This window comes from Melospiza melodia, unplaced genomic scaffold (assembly GCF_035770615.1).
Source record: "Melospiza melodia melodia isolate bMelMel2 unplaced genomic scaffold, bMelMel2.pri scaffold_54, whole genome shotgun sequence".
Classification (NCBI taxonomy): Eukaryota; Metazoa; Chordata; class Aves; order Passeriformes; family Passerellidae; genus Melospiza; species Melospiza melodia.
In genome coordinates, this window is record NW_026948798.1 from 53,984 (window position 1) to 75,722 (window position 21,739).

The 21,739-nt window shown below is 56.7% G+C and overlaps 1 long non-coding RNA gene across 1 annotated transcript; it reads left to right on the forward strand.

Moving 5' to 3' along the window:
* The first annotated feature begins 7,922 nt into the window (after positions 1 to 7,922).
* On the forward strand, positions 7,923 to 8,829 carry LOC134413851 (uncharacterized). Its single transcript, XR_010026598.1, has 3 exons — positions 7,923 to 8,006; positions 8,576 to 8,596; positions 8,685 to 8,829. It is a non-coding gene; the product is annotated as an uncharacterized LOC134413851 (long non-coding RNA).
* The last annotated feature ends 12,910 nt before the right edge of the window (positions 8,830 to 21,739 follow it).

The following is a 21,739-nucleotide window of genomic DNA, read 5'->3' on the forward strand; positions in this document are numbered from 1 at the left end:
CAAGTCTGTGACACTGACTCTTCTTGGCATGTCTGTCGCATCCACGCTGGAACCCAGGAATGTGCCACTCATTTAAATGAGAAATATCTGCCAACAAAAGTGGGAACGTTCCTGGAATGGAAAATTGGCCCAAGGTCAAAAACCATTTTTTGATTTCAAAGATGATGGGGCTTCCAGGCAGAACTGTAAGAAAAGGAATAGCAGCTCTTTACTAGGAAATTTATAAACCAGAATAGAACAAACAAGACAAATCCAGAATTTTCCCTCCTCCTCAGCGCTGTTGGTTTTTGTGGCAGTTATAACCGCAGCCAGGCAAATGCCCTGACAATACCCACAACAGCTCTCTATGATCCCGGATGGAAGGAAGGCAGTGCCCAGGCAGGTCTCAGGTCCACAACATCACTTCTGGTCGCTTTACAGCCTTTCATTCCCTTTTCCTCCTTCAGCATCGGCACAGCAGCTCTGGGAATGTTGAAGTTCCCTGGGATGCTGAGGAAAGCTGGTGCTCGGTGCTGACTCTGCCAGGGCTCCTCAGGTGGCTGCAGAGCACATTTGGAGTTCCTGCTGTTCCTGGGCCACTGCTGGTTCTGACACAGCAGCCCCAGGGGAGGAGGAAGAAGAGAGCAGAGTCACAGCCCTGAGGGCTCTGCACCTGCAACTGGACTACAGGTACAGCCCGGGCTGAGAGCAGTGTCTTGGGAGGGCAAGATGGGGCTAAATTGGAGCTGGTTGGGCCAATGTCCCTGTGCTGCTCTGGGAGCTGCAGACCCTTAAGGAGGTGTTGTAATTAGTGCTGGAGTTCCTGAAGTTCCGCTGCATTCCTAAAGCAACCTCGTGCAAAACACAGAGCACCGCTGCCTCTCCTGGGGATTTTGGGATCCTGGGGCTGAGGCAGGAGCGGCTGGAGCAGGGGGCCCACAGGAACAGCACCTGGCCATGCTGGTGGAGCAGGAGTGCTGGGAATTCCGCAGGGTGCTCAGGGGAGGCCCATGGGGCTGGGCCATGGTGGGACACCACTTGCCATTCCTGCTCCACCCAGATTTTGCGACAGGGCAGTGACACCCATCGGGCTCCCAAACCTCTCAGGGCTCGGGCACAGCCTCACAGGAGGTCCAGGCCCAGGCCTTGGGGATGATTCAGGTGCTCTCTGGCTCGATCCCAACAAAGAGCAGCGCTCTGGGAGCAGTCGGCACATCCTGAAGAAGCAGCCTGGGGCTGCTGGAGCCTGAGTGCTGTGGGCAAGGACGGCGTGAGGGAGCCAGGCCCCGCTCAGCCGGCGCAGCCCCAGGAACATCTCATCCTGCAGGGGCTCGGCAGCCTCTGCCGGTGCCAGCCCCGGGGCTGTCGGGGGTGTGGCCGGAGGGGCCAGGATGGAGGGACTGGGACCCCACTGTGGAGCCTCGAGCATGGAGGGAGCGAAACGGCAGAGGGGAGACTCTGGGACAGGGGGGAGCAGAGACCCTGCGGTGGGGTCTGCGGAAAGGAGGGACCGCAATGGTGGTCCCGGAGCACCGGGAAGGGGCCCAGCTGCCATCGCGCTGTGAGTGCTGGGATGGTCACAGGGTGTCCAAACTGACTGTGACAGCGTGCCCGAAGCCACTGTGGCGATGTGTCGGGACTGAGCGTTGCCAGGGTAAGGCTCCCACAGCTCCGGGAAGTGGAGGGGTACCCTGGAAAGGGGTGCAGCAGGGGCAGGGCAGAGCCCTGTCTATTCCCTATGCCTTGTGCAGGTGAGGAGGGCAGGGAAGGAGCAGCTTTGGGAACACCTGGAATCCAGACAGGGAAACTCCCCACAGCCCCATCATGGCCATAGGGCAGAGCCACTGCTCAATATTTCCCACATTTCCCTTTTGTCTGGCAGCCGAGCCAGAACCCAAACTTTCTTTCTATTGATGTTCCAAAGGCCTGTTCGTTTTGTTCAAGAAGGAGTACCCAGTCAGGTTGTTGAGCAGATTGTTGTGGCATTTGCAGTAGTTATCAGGCTCTCTTAGTCCCTTGGAGACAGGGATTAAACGATCAATTGCTGCATTTCCAGACTGGTTCCCTCACAGCTGGCCCTTGCAGGGGTGGTTTCCAGCCAGCCCTGCTCTGAAAACCATCAAAAGTCCTCACAGAGCCACTGCTTGAGCTCCGTTTGGGTTTTGTCCTTCTTGCAGGGCTGAGCAAACCACAGCAAGGCCTTTTTCCACCCACAAAATTCTCACCTCTGCAGCAGCTCTAAAGCTGCCAGAATCAAAGCCAAGGGGGCAGGAGGGACCCTCAAGTGCTGGCTGCCACCTGGGACTGGCCAGAGCAGGGCTGGGCAATGGCCATCCCTGTGCAGTGGGGCTGGGCCATGGCTGGGCCCCACCCTTGGATGGCCACTGGCTTCAAGGAGCAGGAGTTTGAGAGCTCCTTCCTGGCTGGCGCTCCATTGCCCAGCTGCTCTTGCAGGCTCAGATCCTGCAGGGGATGAGCAAGAATGGAGAAATCTGGAGTTCCCTGGAGCTGCCATTCCCCAGGACAGGACCCCCTTTGTCCAGCATGTGTCCCCCCTGGGGCAGGATCCCCCCATCACAGAACACTCCTCCCCTCCCCCCCCGCCCATCTGACACTCACAAACGGCCTCTTCTTTCTTCTGCAGGACAGAAAAAGTGAAAGTGTTGGGGCACACAGACAGACACCCCCTTCCCCCACAGCCTCCCCAGCCCTTCCTGCAGACCCCTCACTGTTACTTGCCCCACTCTGGGGTTCCCCCAACCCATTCCCTACTCAGTTGTTTCCCAGAATAATCAAGGAACGAACTGGGGCATTGTGAAATTGAGGGATCAAAGGGAGGAAATGGAAATGAAGAGTGGAAAAAGCCCCTGGGAGCTGGGGGCACACAGACTCAGAGCCCTTCAGAATCTCCCTTGTGTCACCCCCAGGCCATCAGCACACTTCGGGGGCTGTGCTGAGCTGTGGGTCACCCCAAAATCTGAAGCACTCAGGGAAGGGGCTCCAAACCATGGACCCACGGAGCCACTGCCCATCTCTGGCACCCTCATTCCTCTGGGAACCCAACCATGGGACCCCCATTCCTTCAGTCCCCCTGTCCCGGGGACCCCATCCCAGTACTCACATTCTCCAGGATCTCCATGGCCCAGGGCCTCATTCCCAAGGAACCCTCTCCCATTCATTTCATCCCCAGAAATTCCTCTTCCCCCAGAACCTTGATTCTCCGAGGAACCCTCATGCCCACTGGATCCCTCATTCCCCTGGTACCCTCATCCCTAGGACAACCATCCCCTGACCCCAAATCCCTGGAGCCCTCATTGTTCTGGGACTTCCATCCCTTAGTTCCCCCAGCCCTGGGCACCCCCATTCCCATGGCACCCTCATCGCTGGTTACTCCCCCTCCCTTAGACCCCCATTCCCAGGGACCCCATCCCTGGGGCTCCCCATTCTCCTGGAACCCATCCCTGGCTCTCCAAACACCCTGTGCCCCTCCCTCCTGCTAAGCCCATGTCCCACCTTCTGCCACTCTGTCTTGTCCCCATCCTGTCCCCTCCCTGCCCACAGCCGCTCCCAGCTTGTGTCCACTCTGCCCCCACCAGGTGCCACCTACACATGAGGAAGAGACGTGACCTCGCTTCCTTCCCCTTTGGCCATACAGCCACCACCCAGGGGACAGCCACCCTGGCAGCGAGTGACAGCCAGTGCACATGGCTGGGGACACCAGGATGGCTGGGAAGGAGGCGCTGCTTCTGGGGTGAGTGCTCTGGGCATGGGCCTGACACCCCAGGGATTGACCCCAGTGAGACAGAGACCAGTGGGGAGGGGGCACAGGGAGTGGGAGAACATGTCGGTCACTGAGGTGCGATTCTGCTATGAGGACAAGGAGGGGTAGGGGTCCCTCAATGGGACTGTGCTGTCCCTTTCCCCTCTGCAGCTGAACCACAGTGGGCACTACCGCTGTGGGGGCTGGGTGAGCTCCAACCTCTCCTCGTGGGTGCTCTCAGCGCCGGTGACAGTGACAGTGCACAGTGAGCACGCCACGGCTGGAACTGCAATCTCCTGACACCCCCAACACCACCTCCCAGCAGACTCATTCACTATCCTTAGCTCCCTTCTCCTTCCCTGAGCGCTTCTCGGTGCCGGTGCTGGAGGGTTCCCCAAGCCCACTGTGGGGTCCCTCCTTACTCTCAGCTGCCTCAGCACCCTCAGCCCCCTGCGGCACCGAGCCCCCCTCCTGCATGTGTTCCACCGGGACGGGCAGGTGGTGGGGGGCCCGCAGGCGTCCTTGCAGCTGCTGGTGCCCACTGTGGGGGTCTCCCACTCAGGGAATTACAGCTGCCAGGTGCACTCCGAGGGGAGGGATCTGTGCGGAAGAGCAATGCCCGGCTCCATGTCACGGTGCACAGTGAGTGTGGGATGGGCACGGGGAGTCACCAGAGACCCCCCGGGTCCCCTTCCTTGGTACCTCTATGCCCCCCTGACACCTTTATTGTGCTCCTTTGCCTCCACTCTCAGTCCCTTCACTCCTCTGTGGTGTGACCCAATACCCAAAGTCCCCCATCACACCCATCCCCCTCGTCCGTATCCCCTCCAACTGGCTGCCAGCCCCTCCCTGTGCCCTCAGCCTTGTCTCTGTTCCCACAGTGGCCACTATCTATTCCCACAGTGCCCGTGGCCAACGCCACCATCACTTTAAGTCCCCTGTCACATCAAGTGCACGCAGGTGACAACGTGACCCTGCACTGCAGGTGGGCTCAGCCCCTGTCACCTTCACATGGCTGCACATTGGGCAAGAGGTGGCCCAAAGTCCCTTTCTGGAGCTCAGGGCTGTTGATGTGGGACAGTCGGGCACCTACTAGTGCACAGCCACCAACCAGTTGGGACAGGAGGACACCAGGCTCTCAGCCCTGAGCTGGCCCTGGAGGTGACACCTGGCTGACCCTGGGTCACAGGTGGGGTCCCACGGGGTCACCAGGGTGCTCAGGAACCCCAGGGTTCAAGGAGACCCTGGTGTGTCTCCCTCTGTGCCCAGCCATGGCTGCGAATGTCAGCAGGACCCTCCTGTTCCTGCTCCTGCTCCTGGCTGTCATCGGGGGCTGTCACTGGTGGCACCACCAGGGTGGGTGACAATGGAGGGGGGGATGGGGGTCCTGGAGTGAGGAGGAGCCCCCAGAGTGGGGGCAGAGATCAGCAGCACTGAGGGCACCTGAGCTCGGGGACACTGAGCCTGCAGTGACCTCGTCTGGGGGTCCTGAGGGATTTGGGGGGAATTTGGAGAGTCTTAGTTGTGCTCCAGGGCCATCCCCGGATGGGCTTTGAGGAACATTGGGGTGACACTGGGAGTTCCTGGAGGGTTTGGAGAGGTGCTAGAGGACTGTGCAGGGATGTTGGAGGATCTGTGTGGGTCCTGTGGGAGTTTGGGGGTCCCCTCTCTCCCATGCTTGGTGTTCTGGGGGCTCAGAGGGTTGGGGGCACCAGAGGGACTGGGGGCACTGCGGTGATGCAGAAGTTCCAGGAGGTTCAGGGGTGATCAGAGTGTCCGGGGGGAATCAGGGATCTATTGGAATTTGGGGCTGCAGTGGGGATTTGGGGATCCCGTGGGTGGTTGGAGCTGCCGAGGTCCCAGGAAGGTTCAGGGGTCCCGGTGTCCCCACAGTCACCCCCTCCCCTTTCCCTTGCAGCTACCAGAAAGCTCCAGGAGAGGTGAGTGGGGGGCTCTGGCTGGGACTCCCCTCTCCCCCTCCCCAGACATGACCCAGACCCTCCCCATCCCCACAGGATCCCCTGGGAGGAAGGGGCAGTGCTGAACCCCACACATCGTGGGCACCGAATGGGCAGATGGTGAGTATAGAGGGTGACAGTGACACGTCACCCGTGGGTGTCACCCCCACCCAGGTCCCCACAACCAGTGTCACTCTCAGGGCCCCCATGGGTCTCCCCCAGCCCTGCCCCACCTCGGGATCCACAAGTGACCAATGCGGAGCTGTCGGGACCCAACGAGGGACAGCGGGACCCTTGTGACTACGATGACATGCTGTGACGCTGGGGGCACTGGGGGTCCCTGCCTGAGGGCACCCACCATGTGTCCCCCCAAGCTCCCATGGGTGCTCACCGTGTCTGTGGGGTGGCCACGAGTGGGGGGTCCCATGTGGGGCTGCCCAGAGCTCCCCGTTCCAGTGCTCCCAGTGCTCCCAGTACCCCCAAAGGCTCCCCATACCCTTCCCCTGAGCCAGGAGGGACAGGACCCTTGTCACTCTTATTGGACCCAAAATACAGCTCTTTGATTAAACTGGGAGAAATGGTTTTTGTTTGTCCAGCTCTGTCAGTTCAGCTCAGGAAGGAGCCAGGTCCCTGTCAGGTTAAGGAGCAGATTGTTATTGTTTTCTTTCCAGTAGACCTGAGGCTCTCTCAGTACCCTGGGGACAGGGAAAAATTGATAAATTGCTGCATTTCTGGTCTGGTTCCCTCCCAGCTGCCCCTGCAGGGTGGATTTCTTGCCAGCCAAGTTCTGAAAACCGTCAAAGGCCTTCACAGGTCCACTGCTTGTGTCACTGTGGCTTTTGTGCTTCTTGCAGAACTGAGAAAACCACAAGAAGAACAAAACCCAAGAACTTTTTCCACCCACAGAATTCTCACCTCTGCAGCAGCTCTAAGGCTGCCAGAATCAAAGCCAAGGGGGCAGGGGGGACCCTCAGGTGCTGCCTGCCACCTGGGGCTGGGCAGAGCAGGGCTGGGCAATGGCCATCCCTGTGCAGTGGGGCTGGGCCATGGCTGGGCCCCAACCTTGCATTGACACGGGTCCCCAGGATGTGCCACCCCTGGACTGGTTTCATCCAGGTCATCCCCAGAACAAGATGCTCCCTGGACAAGACCCCCCTGGATGTGCCCCCCCAGGACAGAACCCCCTTCCTTTTCCATCTGACTCTCAGCACAAATGGCCTCTTCCTGCTTGTCCTGGAAAAGGAAAATGAAAGTGTTGAGGGAGCACAAGCAGACATCCCCCAAAGCCTCCTCACCCTTCCCTGCACCCCTCACACCCCATTTTTCCCCTCTCCCCGGGGTCCCCCCAACCTGTTCCCCTCTCAGGTACGCCCCAGGATTGCTTAGCCAGGAACTGGGGCTGAGGGGACCTGGCACAAAAGTGAGGAAAATAAGGGAAATAAAGAGAGGGAAAAGTCAAGAGCAGGGGAGGGACAGAGTTAGAGCTATCCAGAACCCCCATGTGATGTTTGCCCAGAAAACAAGCAGCTCAGGGGGGCAATGCTGGGCCCCAGGTCACCCCAAAATCTGAGGCGCCCCAGGGAAGGAGCTGTTACCCCCGTGCCCCCCCCCCCCAGCCACTGCCCATCCCTGGCACCCCCTTTCCCCTGGGATCCCAAACATGGGAATCCCATTTCTTTCAGTTTCCCCTTCCCTGGAGCCCCCATCTCCGGACTGCAATTCCCCAGGATCTCCAACCCCAAGGAACGCCATCCTGGTTAATTCCAGCCCTTGGGACCTCCCTTCCCTTGGGGACATTCATTCCCCCAGGACCCCCAATCTTACACAGCCCCCATTCTCACAGGGTCCCCTTCAACCCTGACATCCTTGGCCACCATCCCATGATCAGAAATCCCTGGAGGCCACATTGTTCATAGACCCTCATTCCTGAGTCTGAGCCTACCTAACCCTTGGGACCCTGATTCCCCTGGGACCCCATCCCTGGGCATCCCAATCCCCTGGACACCCATCCCTGGCTCCCTACACAGCCTCAGCCTCAAAATTCTGGCAACACCATGTCCCACCATCACCCCCATCTCTCACAAGTTCCCCAACCTGCCACCATCCTGTCCCCACCCTGCCCCCATCCTGTCCCCACCCTGCCCCCACCAAGGGCCCCCTACACATGGGGACAAGACATAACCTTGCTTCCTTCCCCTTCATCCGAACAGCCGCCAGCCAGAGGAGCGGTGGCCACAGCAGCGAGTGACAGCCAGTGCAGATGACTGGGGACACTGGGATGGCCGGGAAGGTGGCGCTGCTCCTGTGGGGTGAGTGCCTTTGGCAGGGACCAGACACCCCAGGGATGGGCCCTGGTGAGGCAGAGACTGGTGGGGAGGTGGCACAGGGGGTCTGCAGGGTCCTCTGAGGTTCCCAATGCCAGGAGAGTCAATGCATGAGGTGACCAGGGTCCTGGGGAGGCTTTAGGGACAGGAGAGGGGGTTAAGGAACATGGGGACAATAACAGGGGGATGGAATTTGGGAGGCATCATGGGACTGGTGAAGATGTGGGGACATGAACAGGGTGCCTGGGGGACCAGGACAGGAATTAGGGGAAAAGCACCATGCAGATGGGCCCTGGGTACAGAGACCATGGGACTGGTGGAGGTGACCTGTGCCAGCATGGGATGGTCATGGCATCCCCAAACCCACAGTGTCCATGGTGTGTCCCTGTGTCCTGCCTCAGCCTAAGGTGGCCCTGGAGCCCCAGTTCCTGAGAGGTCTGCGCCACTCTGGTGTCCCCACAGGAGAAATCTGGGGGTGATGCCAAAACCCGAGCTCTGGTGCTGCTGTACCTACAGAGCCACCCCCACTGAGCCCTGTCCCTTCTCCCTTCCAGCCCAGACCCTCGGCTTCGCTGGTGAGTCCTCAGAGGATGCCATGGCCCAACCCTGCTGTCCCCAGCCCCACGCTGGCCCTGGCAGGCGGGTGTCCCCTGTCACCTGCAGGCACCCAGACCCCCTGGATCATCGTGGAGCCCCCCTGGATGCCGGCGGTGCTGTGGGACCGGGTGACACTGACCTGCCAGGGCTCGGGGACCTCCAGTGCCACCACATGGTACAAGGATGGGCAGCGCTGGGGGCAGCAGGGACGTGACCGCCTCACTGTCACTGAGAATGGCACCTACGAGTGTAACAGAACCGGCACTGGGCTCAGCCTCCCGTGAGTGTCTCTGATGGTAAGAGGGGTTTGGGTGTCCCCAGCCTGGCACCTGCAGGGACACCAAGGGCTCTGGGTGGGCTGCGCTCCATGGGTCACCTCCTGTGTGACAAGAGCCCATCCCCTGCATATGGGAACATCCCAAAGCAAGCCAGTGGGGAGGGGCCCCTGTATTGGAATTGGGGACCCCCAGTGTGCTGGCTGTGACCCACTAGGGGGGTCCATATTGGGTGGTGCCTTCAGGACCCTCCAAGGCCTCCTGATGTGACAGGACCCACTTGTTCCCCAGACTGGCTGGGGCTGCAGGTGCCGGCACGGCCACTGCTGGAGGGGGACGCGGTGACACTGCGCTGCCGGGACCGGCAGAACAACCTCGTCACCTGGCTCTCCTTCTACCATGAAGAGAAGCTGTTGGTGGAGCTCCGAAATGGGACAGAGCTGACCCTGTTCCCTCTCCAGCTGCACCACAGTGGGCGCTACCACTGCAGGGGCTGGCTGAAAGACAGGGAGTGGGTGGTGTCCGTGCCGGTGACAGTGACAGTGCATGGTGAGAACCCCACAGCTTCCACCCCAACACCCCCACAGCCCCTCCCCAAGGACTTGGGGTCACTGTGCCCACTGCCTCCAATCTCCTGCCCTGAGCTCCTCCCAGTGCCGGCGCTGGAGGGTCCCCCTGAGCCATCCTTCAGCCCCCCCTGACTCTCAGCTGCCTCAGAACCCCCAGCCCCCTGCGGCACCGAGCCCCCCTCCTGCACGTGTTCCACAGGGACAGGCAGGTGGTGGGGGGCCTTCAGGGGTCCCTGCAGCTGCTGGTGCTCGCCGTGGGGGTCTCCCACTCAGGGAATTACAGCTGCCAGGTGCGTTTCAAGGGTGGGGTGGTGAAGAAGAGCAGTGCCCAGCTCCCCGTCATGGTGCGAAGTGAGTGCAGGGATGGGCACGGGGAGTCCCCACAGGCTCCTCAGGGTCCCCTGCCTTGGCACCTCCATGTCCCCCAGACACTTTCCTTGGGTCCTTCCACCACTCCCCTTGTCTCCACACATCCATGGCGTAACCCTGTCCCCACTATCCCCCATCAGTCTCATCCCCTCTCGTCCCTATCCCCCCACATCGGCTGCCAGCCCCTCCCTTTGGCCTCAGCCCTGTCTGTGTCCCTGCAGTGCCCGTGGCCAATGCCACCATCATCCCAGGTCCCCTGGCACACCAGGTGCGTGCAGGTCACAACGTGACCCTGCACTGCTCGGTGCAGGGGGACTCAGCCCCTGTCACCTTCACCTGGCTGCACAATGGGCAGGAGGTGGCCCGGGATCCCCTCCTGGAGCTCAGGGCCATTGATGTGGGACAGTCAGGAACCTACCAGTGTGTGGCCACCAACCAGCTGGGACAGGACGGGCACCGTGTGTTCTGGGCACTCAGCCCTGAGCTGGCACTGATGGTGACTGTGGGACCTCAGGATGGAGGTGCAGAGTGGCCGAGACCACCCCTGGGGGGCTCGGGAGTCCTGGAATGTTGCCAGAAGTGTCTGGTGGCAGGACTTTGATCCTACACAGGAGACGACACCTGTATGAGGATGGGGGGAATTCACTGGGTGAATGGTGAAGGGCTAAGTTAATTAGAGTGTAAAACACAGAGTTTAGGATTTCTGTACAGGGGGGTCTAAAGAAGTAAGATGGAGGAATTGGGGCGTGTCCTGTTCTTCTTCTTCTTCTTCTTGGCCTCCATCTTGTGTGGTGATGGTGGCACTTTTGGATTGGTCATTACTAGAAATGCACTGGTTAATAAGGGTAGAAGGTATTGGGGAAAAATTATAAATATTGTATACGTAACTTCAGGTATAAAGATAAGTGACCGCCCCGGGGGCTCACAGTGTGCTCATGGCTGGCTTGCTGTGCAGACCCCTGTCGGGCTGAAAGAAAATCTTTTAGATAAACAATTAATAAACACGGAGACCGAGAAAAGATCAGAAGTCTCTTCTCGTCCTTTGAAGCGCTGTGCTGTCCAAGGCCACCCTGGGCCTTTCCAGGCCACCTCAACAGCTGAGAAACCGACAAGTGGCGTCCCTGAGCTATCTCCGGTCATAAATCAGCTGGGAGAACAGAAAACTAACAAGTGGCGTTCGCTGCGTGGGCTACTCCCCACCAACCTTTCGGGGGGGGATCAGCCCCGAAGAGCTGAAGACCTGAAGAGCCAAGAGGGCAGTCTCGATCTAGGACGAGTTCCCAGGAGAGCACTGATAGGTCCTGAGGAGAGAAGCCTGAGGAAAAAAGAAAAAAAAAAAAAACGGCCAGAAGAGTCTGCAAAAAACAGCAGTCACTGAGAATTCCATCTCTCAGCTTCTGACGAAGACAGTTTGTAGCAGAGCAGCCCGGATCGGAACCGGAAGGCGCCTCTGGATCCTTCTCCTGTGACCTGCTGGAAAGAGATCGGGAGCCTTCGGACAGCTCTGACGACAGATTCGGTGAGAAGGTCAAAAAATAAGAACATAATTGCACACTCTCCCAGGAACAACGGGAAATTTTGTCCGCCTTACAAGGCGTGGCTCAAGCATATACAGAAGGGATCCCAAAGAAAGAATTAAAACAGTTATTGTTGTGGGCAAGGCTTAATTACCCACTTGCCGAAACATGCTTGCTATTCGAAGTGTGGTTTTGGCAGGAAATCAATGGGCACTTATATTTTTTAGCAACAAAAAAAGACGAGACAGCGTTAAAGCTGCTCTCGCCGGCCAGATTAATGCTGGAAGGCATATCGATACAGTCGAAAAGACTGGAAAAGCAACGAAAAGTTGCGGCACCCTCAGAAGGAGCGGGGGAGCAAAGCTCCGGGAAAAAATTAGCTCTGGCCTCAAGAAGCCAGGGGGAACGGGCTCTCGAGAAAAGAGAGCAGGAAATAATATTAAAACCCCCGGTCCCAAAACCCAGAAACCCCAGAAAGCTCCTAAAGCGTCCTGAATCCCCGGAGAGTACAGGGGAGTCAGGATCGGAAGGGGGGGTGCAGGAGGGAGAGAAGGGATCGGGGGGGGGGGGGGGGCGCTTCCTCGCGGGGGACGCGGCGCGGCAGCGGCGGAGCAGGCGGGGAGCGCGGGTGAAGAGATACTGGGAGATACATGTTCCGGTGCGGCTTTTGTCAGTGCAGCGCCGGGGGTGGCAGGCGCCCCGGCTGGCAGAATAGCGGAGACGTGCACGGTGGGCAAAACTCGCAAGAACCGGGGGGGGGGTGTCACATACCAGCGCAGGGGCGGTAAACACGGGCGGCAAAATGGGGGAAATTGCGCAGCCCCAAAGGGCCACTGTAGTGAGACGCGGGAGGCACGCTGTTGTGACGTCAGACCCGGTGCGAAGGTCCGCTCGGATCGCGGAACGCGCTCGGGGACCGGCGGGGGGCGGGCTGTACACACCGGTGGGAGGAGTGGACACAGCGTCAGAGGAGGAGGAGACAGAGTCAGGGACAGACCAAGGGGAGGAGACCTTGGAGGTGGAACAAGGGGGAGAGAGTGACGTCAGCTCGGGAGAGACAGGGAGCAGCTCGGAGAGCACCCATGCGCAGAGAGTAGAGCGCGGGCGGGGGCGGCCAGGTCCCCTGTGACGTCTCGGGCGAGGAGGGGCCGTGCTCGGGATCCTATGTCCCGGGGCCCCACACCCTCTTCAGACTTGGTACCTCTGGTTGAAACCCTCGGAGTTCCAGACTCATCCCTTCAAGGGAGATGTTCTGGTGTTCAAGCTCCATTTCCAGCTGAATTAAAAGCCAGGCAGACACGGTCTCAAAACGAGATCACGAACACGGCAGTAAACAGGACGAGGGGCAGTCGAGCTCATGCTGTCATCCGAGGCCGATGGATGGGGAGGCCGATGACAGCGCCACCTAGTGGGGGGCAAGGGTTTCGCTTGTATCTCCACAGATCGAGGTCTGACGTGGGTGTCGGCATGACACGTGAAACCATTTCGAGTGCGAGAACATGAAAACGCAGATCCGAGAAACAAAGATCCAAGAAACAAAGAGACGAGTACTCAGACAGGAGTCGAGACTCAGATTGCACAAGACGACTCGGAAGAGAAATAAAAAGAAACTAAGGACTTTGGGGAATTTTCTGTTAAGGTCCTGAAAGAAAAGCGAAGCAATGATTTCACATAGAAGCGAAGCCATGAGTTTTATGATGCTTATGTGCATCATTCTTTCATTCATTGCAGTAAGCAATGGGGGTGATTTACCTATTACTCAACCAAGGCAAAATGTATGGGAGACTTTAGCTCAGGCAGCAAATTTAGATAGTATTTGCCTTACACATTCGAGGCCATGAAAACCATTTTCAGCATGCATGGTTGGATTGCCAGTGGACGAATAGCCAGTTCCAGGGCACTCCGCAATTAACATTTCGCAGGTCATTGAAGATCCTGTGAAAGAGTGGTGTGCTTGGACACATCTACTTCCTGTGGCTTCTACAGAACCTCAGGAATTGGAGATTTTTGGGTCCATGACAATGGAACTCTGCATGCAGTTTGAGGCTCCGAAGGTCACAAAGGCAAAAACTATCGATTTGACTCGCATTCATGAATTTTATAAGAATGCGTCAGCATGGTGTAAATATACAGAGAAAACTACCAGAGGATCGGTCCAAGTCCCAGTGCAATTGCCACGGGGTTTGTTCTTAATTTGCAGGGACAGAATTTGGCACGGCATTCCTGCTAATGCCACGGGAGGTCCATGCAGCATTGGGGAAATTTCAATGCTATCGCCTGATTTGAACATGTTAAGGGAGAGAAAACGCAGAGAAAAAAGATCAATAGAACAATATGCGGCAGATTGCAATGATAAAATATTTTCTTGGGACAAGAAAGCGAGTATTGCTACAGCAATCTTCTCACCTCAAGCAGCATCAGGGGTAGCCTTGATTCAAGTCGACCGCATGGGATGTTGGTTGAGCAAACATGCGCGGTCTGTGTCTGTCGCATTGGATGACATGTTAAAAGACATCAGTGGTGTAAGACAGGCGACTCTTCAAAACAGAGCGGCGATCGATTATCTATTGCTTGCTCATGGACATGGGTGTGAAGAGTTTGAAGGGATGTGCTGCATGAATCTCTCAGATCATTCAAGGTCAATTCATGAAAGTATCAAAAATATAAAAGACAGCATAAATAAGCTTGGCGAGATCACAGGATCATGGATCGCTCAGCTGGTAGACTTCTTTGACATCGCTCCCATTTGGAGAGGAATTTTAAGGGTAGGATTCTATGTTTTAATAGTTCTCCTAGTCCTCATACTTGTCGTCCCATGCATATTTGCATGTTTAAAACACGCTATGAATCGGATAGCAAAAGAGGTCTTCCTGGTGCAAACAGAAGGGGGAGATGTGGGATCTCAGCACCTCAGGATGGAGGTGCAGAGTGGCCGAGACCACCCCTGGGGGGCTCGGGAGTCCTGGAATGTTGCCAGAAGTGTCTGGTGGCAGGACTTTGATCCTACACAGGAGACGACACCTGTATGAGGATGGGGGGAATTCACTGGGTGAATGGTGAAGGGCTAAGTTAATTAGAGTGTAAAACACAGAGTTTAGGATTTCTGTACAGGGGGGTCTAAAGAAGTATGATGGAGGAATTGGGGCGTGTCCTGTTCTTCTTCTTCTTCTTCTTGGCCTCCATCTTGTGTGGTGATGGTGGCACTTTTGGATTGGTCATTACTAGAAATGCACTGGTTAATAAGGGTAGAAGGTATTGGGGAAAAATTATAAATATTGTATACGTAACTTCGGGTATAAAGATAAGTGACCGCCCCGGGGGCTCGCAGTGTGCTCATGGCTGGCTTGCTGTGCAGACCTCTGTCGGGCTGAAAGAAAATCATTTAGATAAACAATTAATAAACACGGAGACCGAGAAAAGATCAGAAGTCTCTTCTCATCCTTTGAAGCGCTGGGCTGTCCAAGGCCACCCTGGGCCTTTCCAGGCCACCTCAACAGCCGAGAAACCGACAAGTGGCGTCCCTGAGCTATCTCTGGTCATAAATCAGCCGGGAGAAACAGAAACTAACAGGTGACAACATGGGGACACAGGGACACAGGTGGGACCACAGAGGGTCACCAGGGAGTGCAGGACCCCTGGGGTAATGGGTGATCCTGATGTCTCCCTCTGTTTCTTGCAGTGGCTGCAGGGGTCAGTGGGGCACTTCTGTTCCTGCTTCTGCTCAGGGGTGTCACTGTGGCTTGGTACTGGTGGCACTGTGTGGGTGGGTGACAATGGGGGGACAGGGGTCCCAGGGAGGTGTAGAGTCCCCCAGAGCTGGGGAGCAATAGGGCAGCACCCACAGCCCCAGAAGTGTGACATTGCCCAGGGGTCCTGCAGGGTTTGGGGAGGTGCTGGAGTGTCCTGCAGGGATGCTGGGGTTTCTTTTAGGGGCTCTGGGGGCTTTTGGAGGGTCTCTGTTCCTGTTGGGCTTTGGGTTCTTGAGGCTAAGTCGGCCTGGGGGAACTGGAGAGGTTCATGAATTCTAAGGGGCTTCAGGGATGCTTGGGGATCTTGAGAGAAAAGGAGGGTCTCAGGGTGGTACAGGTTTCTTGAGAGGGGTCAGGGCCCGGGGACCCCACAGTCACCCCTCCCCTCTTTTATTTGCAGCTGCCAGGAAGCAACAAGAAAGGTCAGTGGGGCTCTCCAGCCATGCGTCCCCTATTACCCCACCTCACAACACTCCAACCCCTTCCACACATTGTCTTTATCCCCACAGGGCTCCTCCAGATCCAACGGCCCCCCCAGAGGAGGGGAAGGTTCGATACACTCACATTGTGAGCAGCAAACAGGCACGGCGTGAGTACAGTGATGAGGGGGACAGTGACACGTCACTCACATGTGTCAATCCCCACCTTGGTCCCTATAACTGGTGGTTTTTGCAGGGCCACCCAATGTCACAGTCCCCCAGGATCCCCAGGAGACCTACGTGGAGCTGTGGGGATCCCACAGGCAACCATGGGAACCCGGTGACATCTATGGGAATGTGCTGTGACACTGGGGGGAACTGGGGGGCACTGGGGATCCCCACCCATGGGCACATACTCGTGTGTGTGTTGCCACTAAAAACTGCCCCTCTCTTTTCCTATGGAGGCACAAAGATCCCAAAGGGCTGAGAGAAGAACAATTTCCTGAAACAGCAACCAGAGAGAATAAAACCAAAAGCAACAGCAACAAAGTTCAGAGTCCCAAGGGTAGGAAGGAGGAATCCTAGGAAGGTGGAGGAAACCTGCTGGGGAGAGTTTCCAGGGTTTGTTTGTTGAGGACAGGGCCCTGGACATTCCTTGTTCTGATGGCCAAAGCAGTCTTCAAGAGGCTCTGGATTCTTGTGTCCCCTGTCCCGAACCCCTCCTCTGCCCTGTTGCCCACACAATGATGTCACAAAGGCCCTGTGGGGGTTCCAGAGCTTCCCCTTTTCCAGGGCAGTCAGGATCAGGCCATGGCATAGGGTGGGGGAGTCAGCAAGAGGAAAATTTTGATGTCTGGAGACATTTTGAAACAGCTGTGAGTGGCAGGGGTGGGTCAGGCCTTGCTTTTGCTGAGACAGGGCCCCGTCTGTCCATCATTCTGCCAGCCCTTGTACACTGGGGACAGTGTGACACTCTGCCAAAGCCAGCTCCTGAGTGTCTGGGTGACCAGAAATGCCAGCTGAGGAGAGGGCCTTTGGTGACCCAACTGGCTTAAAAGGCAGAGCGTGAAGTAGCCAAGTCTCTGAGCATGTGTCCTCTGGGAGTGTCTGTCCTATCCACACTGAAACCCAGGACTTTTTAAGCATCTTGGTAGAGGAAGAAATATCTGCCAAGGAAAGTGGAAACTTTGCTACAATAAGAAGACAAATCTCTAAAAGCATTTTTATTTCAAAAATGATAGTGCATCCATGCAAAAGTGTAGGAAAAGAAATAAACATTCTTTATGAGGAAATTTATAAAAAAAGTACAGAATAAACAATAAAAAACCAGAATATTTCCTTCTTCTCAGTGCACTTTGTTCATCTTTGGTGCAGTTAGAACTGCAGCAAGCAGGGGGCGCTGCAGGGAGCACTCCCGGCCAGCAGGGGGCGCCCTGGTCCAGCTCCATCCTCTCAGGGGCCATGGCGGCCAAGGACGGGAGGGAGGAGGGGAAATCGCTCCTTTTGCAAACTCACAGGCAGGCACCAATCGGTCCCGGCACCACCATGGGCAGCCGGCAGAAGCCGCCAAGGCAGCAGGTTGGATCCCAGTGCCCACTGGCAGTGTAGCAGTGTCCCAGGGCCTGGCACACACCCTGCACAACACCCGTGAGCACTCTCCATGATCCCAATTGGAAGGAAGGCAGAATCTGATCCCAGGCAGGTCTCAGGTCCACAGCAGCACCTCAGGTGGCTTTATGCCAGAATTCCTCCAAACCCTCAGCCTTTCACTCCCTTTTCCTCTTTCAGCTTGGGCACAGCAGCTATTGGAATGTTGAATTCCTCTGGGATGTTTACGAGCTCAGGCGACTGCAGAGCATGTTTGGAGTTCCTGCTCTTCCTGGCCACTCCTGGTCCCAACTCAGAAGCCACAGGGGGACGAGGTGGAAGAAGAAGAGAGCAAAGCCACAGCCCCAAGGGCTCTGCAGCAGTAGCTGGAGCACAGGGACATCCTGGGATGGGAGCAATGCCTTGAGACGGCAAAATGGGGCAAAACTGGAGCTGATTGGGCCAATGCCCCTGTTTTGCTCTGGGAGCTGCAGACCCTTAAGGAGGCATTGTAATTAAGCCAGGCTCCTAAAGTTCAGCAGTGCTCCTAAAGCATCCCTGTTCACAAACACAGGGCTCCGCTGTCTCTCCTGGGGATTTTGGGCTACACAAGGCAGCACTGGATACAATTTAGGGGTCAGATGCTGCCAGCACTGCCCACAAGGAGCTTTTTAGGCTGCTAGGAAGGTTTTTGCTGGTGGTGGGGATGATTCTGTACCTGTGCCATGTGGCCGCTGCTTCCCACTGGTCGGCCAGGAAGGCTGAGCTGGAGCAGTGGCTAAGGCAGGAGCGGCTGGAGCAGGTGGCCCATGGGAACAGCACCTGGCCATGCAGATGGAGCCGGAGTGCCGGGAATTCCACAGGGTGCTGAGGTGAGGCCCACGGGAGCCCATGTTGGGGAACCACTTGCCATTCCTGCTGCCCCCAGATTTTGGGACAGAGCAGTGACACCCATTGGGCTCCCAAACCCCTCAGGGCTCGGGCACAGCCTCACAGGATGTCCCGGGGTGATTTGGGTGCTCCTGGGCTCGTTTCCAACAAAGGGCAGCACTCTGGGAGCGGTCGGCACATCCCGAAAGAGCAGCCTGGGGCTGCTGGAGCCCGAGTGCTGTGGGCAAGGACGGCATGAGGGAGCCGGGCCCCGCTCAGCCGGCGCGGTCCCAGGAACGTCTCATCCTGCAGGGGCTTGGCAGCCTCTGCCGGTGCCGGCCCCGGGGCTGTCGGGGGGCGCAGCTGGAGGGGCCGGGGGGCAGCGGCTGGGAGGGGCCAGGATGGAGGGACTGGGACCCCACTGGGGAGCCCCAAGCATGGAGAGAGCAAAACGGCAGAGGGGAGACCCCGGGACAGGGGGGAGCAGAGACCCTGCGGTGGGGTCTGCGGAAAGGAGGGACCGCAATGGTGGTCCCGGAGCACCGGGAAGGGGCCCAGCTGCCATTGCACTGCGAGTGCCGGGACGGTCACGGGGTGTCCAAACTGACTGTGGCAGCGTGCCCGAAGCCACTGTCACGATGTGTCGGGACCGAGCATTGCCAGAGTAAGGCCCTCACAGGTCTGGGAAGTGAAGCAGGCCAGGGGCAGGGCAGAGCCCTGTCTATTCCCAGTGCCCTGTGCGGGTGATGAGGGCGGGGAAGGAGCAGTTTTGGGGACGCCTGAAATGAAGACTGGTTCCCTGCCCACAGCCCCTGCACAGCCGCGGAGTAGAGCCCCTGCTTGACATTTCCATCCTTTTCTCTCTTGTCTAAAGACTGAGCCAACCCAAAAATACTTTCCAGGATGTTCTAGAGGGCTGCAGGTTTGAGACAGGAAGGAGGAGGAGGGTCCGGGTCTGCGTGTTGAGCAGATTGTTGTTGTCTTTGCAGGATTTTTTGGTCTCTCTCAGTCCCTTGCCTAGAAGAACAAAGTGATCTATTGCTGCATTTCTGGACTGGTTCCCCCACAACTGCCCTTGTAGGAGGAGTTTTCAGTCAGCCCTGCTCTGAAAACTATGAAAGGCCTTCTCAGCGACACTGCTTGGTCTCCCTTTGGGTTTTTTGCTTCTTGCAGAGCTGAGCAAACCACAGGCAGGCCTTTTTTCCCCCACAGAATTCTAATCTTTGTAGCATGTGAAAACCATGTTCTCCCTCCTGTGAAAATTTTAAAAGTTTAATAAAGCACAATAGGAGACAAGGACCATAGAGCAAACGTTGTTATGGGTGGGTGCATCCTGGCACTCAGCCAAGAGCACAATGTTCTCTTCCGGTTTACTTCTTAGATACCTTTTCCCTTCGTTAAGCCTGTTGCATATTCATATACCCTTATGCATAGAAAACTTTTTCCCCAAACTAATTTATATTCCATGAATTGTTTAGCATGGCTCATCCTTGGATCTGCCTTTTTAGAGAATTATTCCTTGGATGTGCTTTTAGTCCTTTCTTATCATCATCTTCATTTCTGGGCCTTGGTCCTTACTGTCTTCAGGCGGTGAGTGCTGATAGTTGGCAGATCTGTAGCAGATGTCTTCATCCTGTCTTCATCAGATGTATCCCATCCAAGTAGGAATTTTAACACAAGCATACTTATTCAGCTATTTCACAAAGCTTAATGAACAACAGAAATAAAACCTATATCTTTGTAACAAAGTTACTTTAACATTACATATATAAATTCCATTTTAATATTTGCAAAATTCCAGTAATATAATATGTATTTACAATACTTGGGCAAAGGGACAAAGTGATAAATTGCTGCATATCTAGACTGGCTCCCTCTCAACTGCCTCTGCAGGGGTGTTTCCAGCCAACTCTGCTCTGAAAACCACCAAAGGCCCTCACACAGCCACTGCTTGGGCTCCCTTTGGGGTTTGTGCTTCTTGCAGGGCTGAGCAAACCACAGCCAGGCGCCTTTTTCCCCCACAGAATTCTCACCTTGGCAGCAGCTGTAAAGCTGCCAGAATCAAAGCCAAGGGGGCAGGGGGGACCCACAGGTGCTGGCTGCCCCCTGGGGCTGGGCAGAGCAGAGCTGGGCAATGGCCATCCCTGTGCAGTGGGGCTGGGCCATGGCTGGGCCCCACCTTGGATGGCCACTGGCTTCAAGGAGCAGGAGTTTGGGAGCTCCTTCCTGCCCAGGGCTCCATTCCCCAGCTGCTCTTGCTGGCTCAGATCCTGCAGGGGATGAGCAAGAATGGAGAAGTCTGGAAACACCAGGAGCTGCCATGCTCCAGGACAGGAGCCCCTTGTCCAGCATGTGTGCGCCCTGGGACAGGATCCCCCAGGACAGGACCCCCCTGGATTTGCCCCCCCCCCCCCCCCAGGGCAGACCCCTCCTCCCATGTGACACTCAGCACAAACGGCCTGTTCCATCTGCTGCAGGAGAGAGAAAGTGAAAGTGTAGGCAGGGGGAAAGCTGACTCCTCCATCCCCCACAGCCTCCCCAGCCCTCCCTGCAGACCCCTCACCCCTGCTTCCCCCACCCTGGGCTTCCCCCAACACATTCTCTGCTCAGGAGCTCCCCAGGATCATCACTGCATGAACTGGGAGGTTGTGAATTTGAGGGATAAAAGGAAGGAAATGGAAATAAAGAACAGAAAATGCCCCTGGAGGTTGTGGTGGCACAGACCCAGAGCACCTCTGAATCCCCTCTTGTTGCCCCCAAATCATGGACAACCCAGCAGGCAGCGCTAGCCCCTGGGTCTTCCCAGAATCTGAGGCAGCCAGGGAAGGAGCTGTGACCCACATGCACATCCTGTCACTGTCCATCCCTGGTAAACTCATTCCCCTGAGAAACTGACCATGGGACCCCCATTCCTTCTGTCTCCCCTTTCCTGAGACCACCATCCCAGGGCTGCCATTGCCCAGGAACTCCATGGCCCAGGACCCCATTCCCAAGGAACCCTCTCCCATTCATTCCATCCCCTGAAATCCCCATTCCCCAGGACCTTGATTCTCCCAGGTCCCTCCATTCCCCCTGCACCCATCCCTGGCACAAAAATCCCTTGATGAGGGATTTATTACTAATAAATATATTACAATTAAAAATTTTTCTTAAATACCATTTTAAAGTTTTAAATGTACTTTACCTTTCTCCTAGTCTCATCTCAAAACAAAAAAGAAATAAATACATTCTGATAAAGGCACTAATAATTAACCAACACTAAACCCACCACACTAATTATTACATTAACCAAAATATCTCAAATAAGCAAACCAAATCCATGACACCAAATCCCTGGAGCCTGCCTTCCCCTGGGACTCCCATCTCTGAGTCCTCCCAGCCCTGGGGACCCCCATTCCCATGGCACCCCCATCCCCTGTGACTCCCCCTCCTCAGGACCCCATTTCCCCATGGACTCCATTCCCAGGGACCCCCATTCCCAGGACTCCCCTCTCCCCTGGACACCCATCCCTGGCTCCCCAAACCCCCTGAGCGCCTCCCTGCTCCTGGGAAGCCCATGTCCCACCAACCCAGAGACAGCCTTGTCCCCAGCATGCCTCCAACCTGCCCACAGCCTGTCCCCAGCTTGTGGCCACCCTGCCCCCCCTAGGTGCCACCTACACATGGGGATGAGACGTGACCTCGCTTCCTTCCCCTTCATCTGAAGAGCCGCCAGCCAGGGGAGCGGTGGCCACATCAGCGAGTGACAGCCAGTGCACATGGCTGG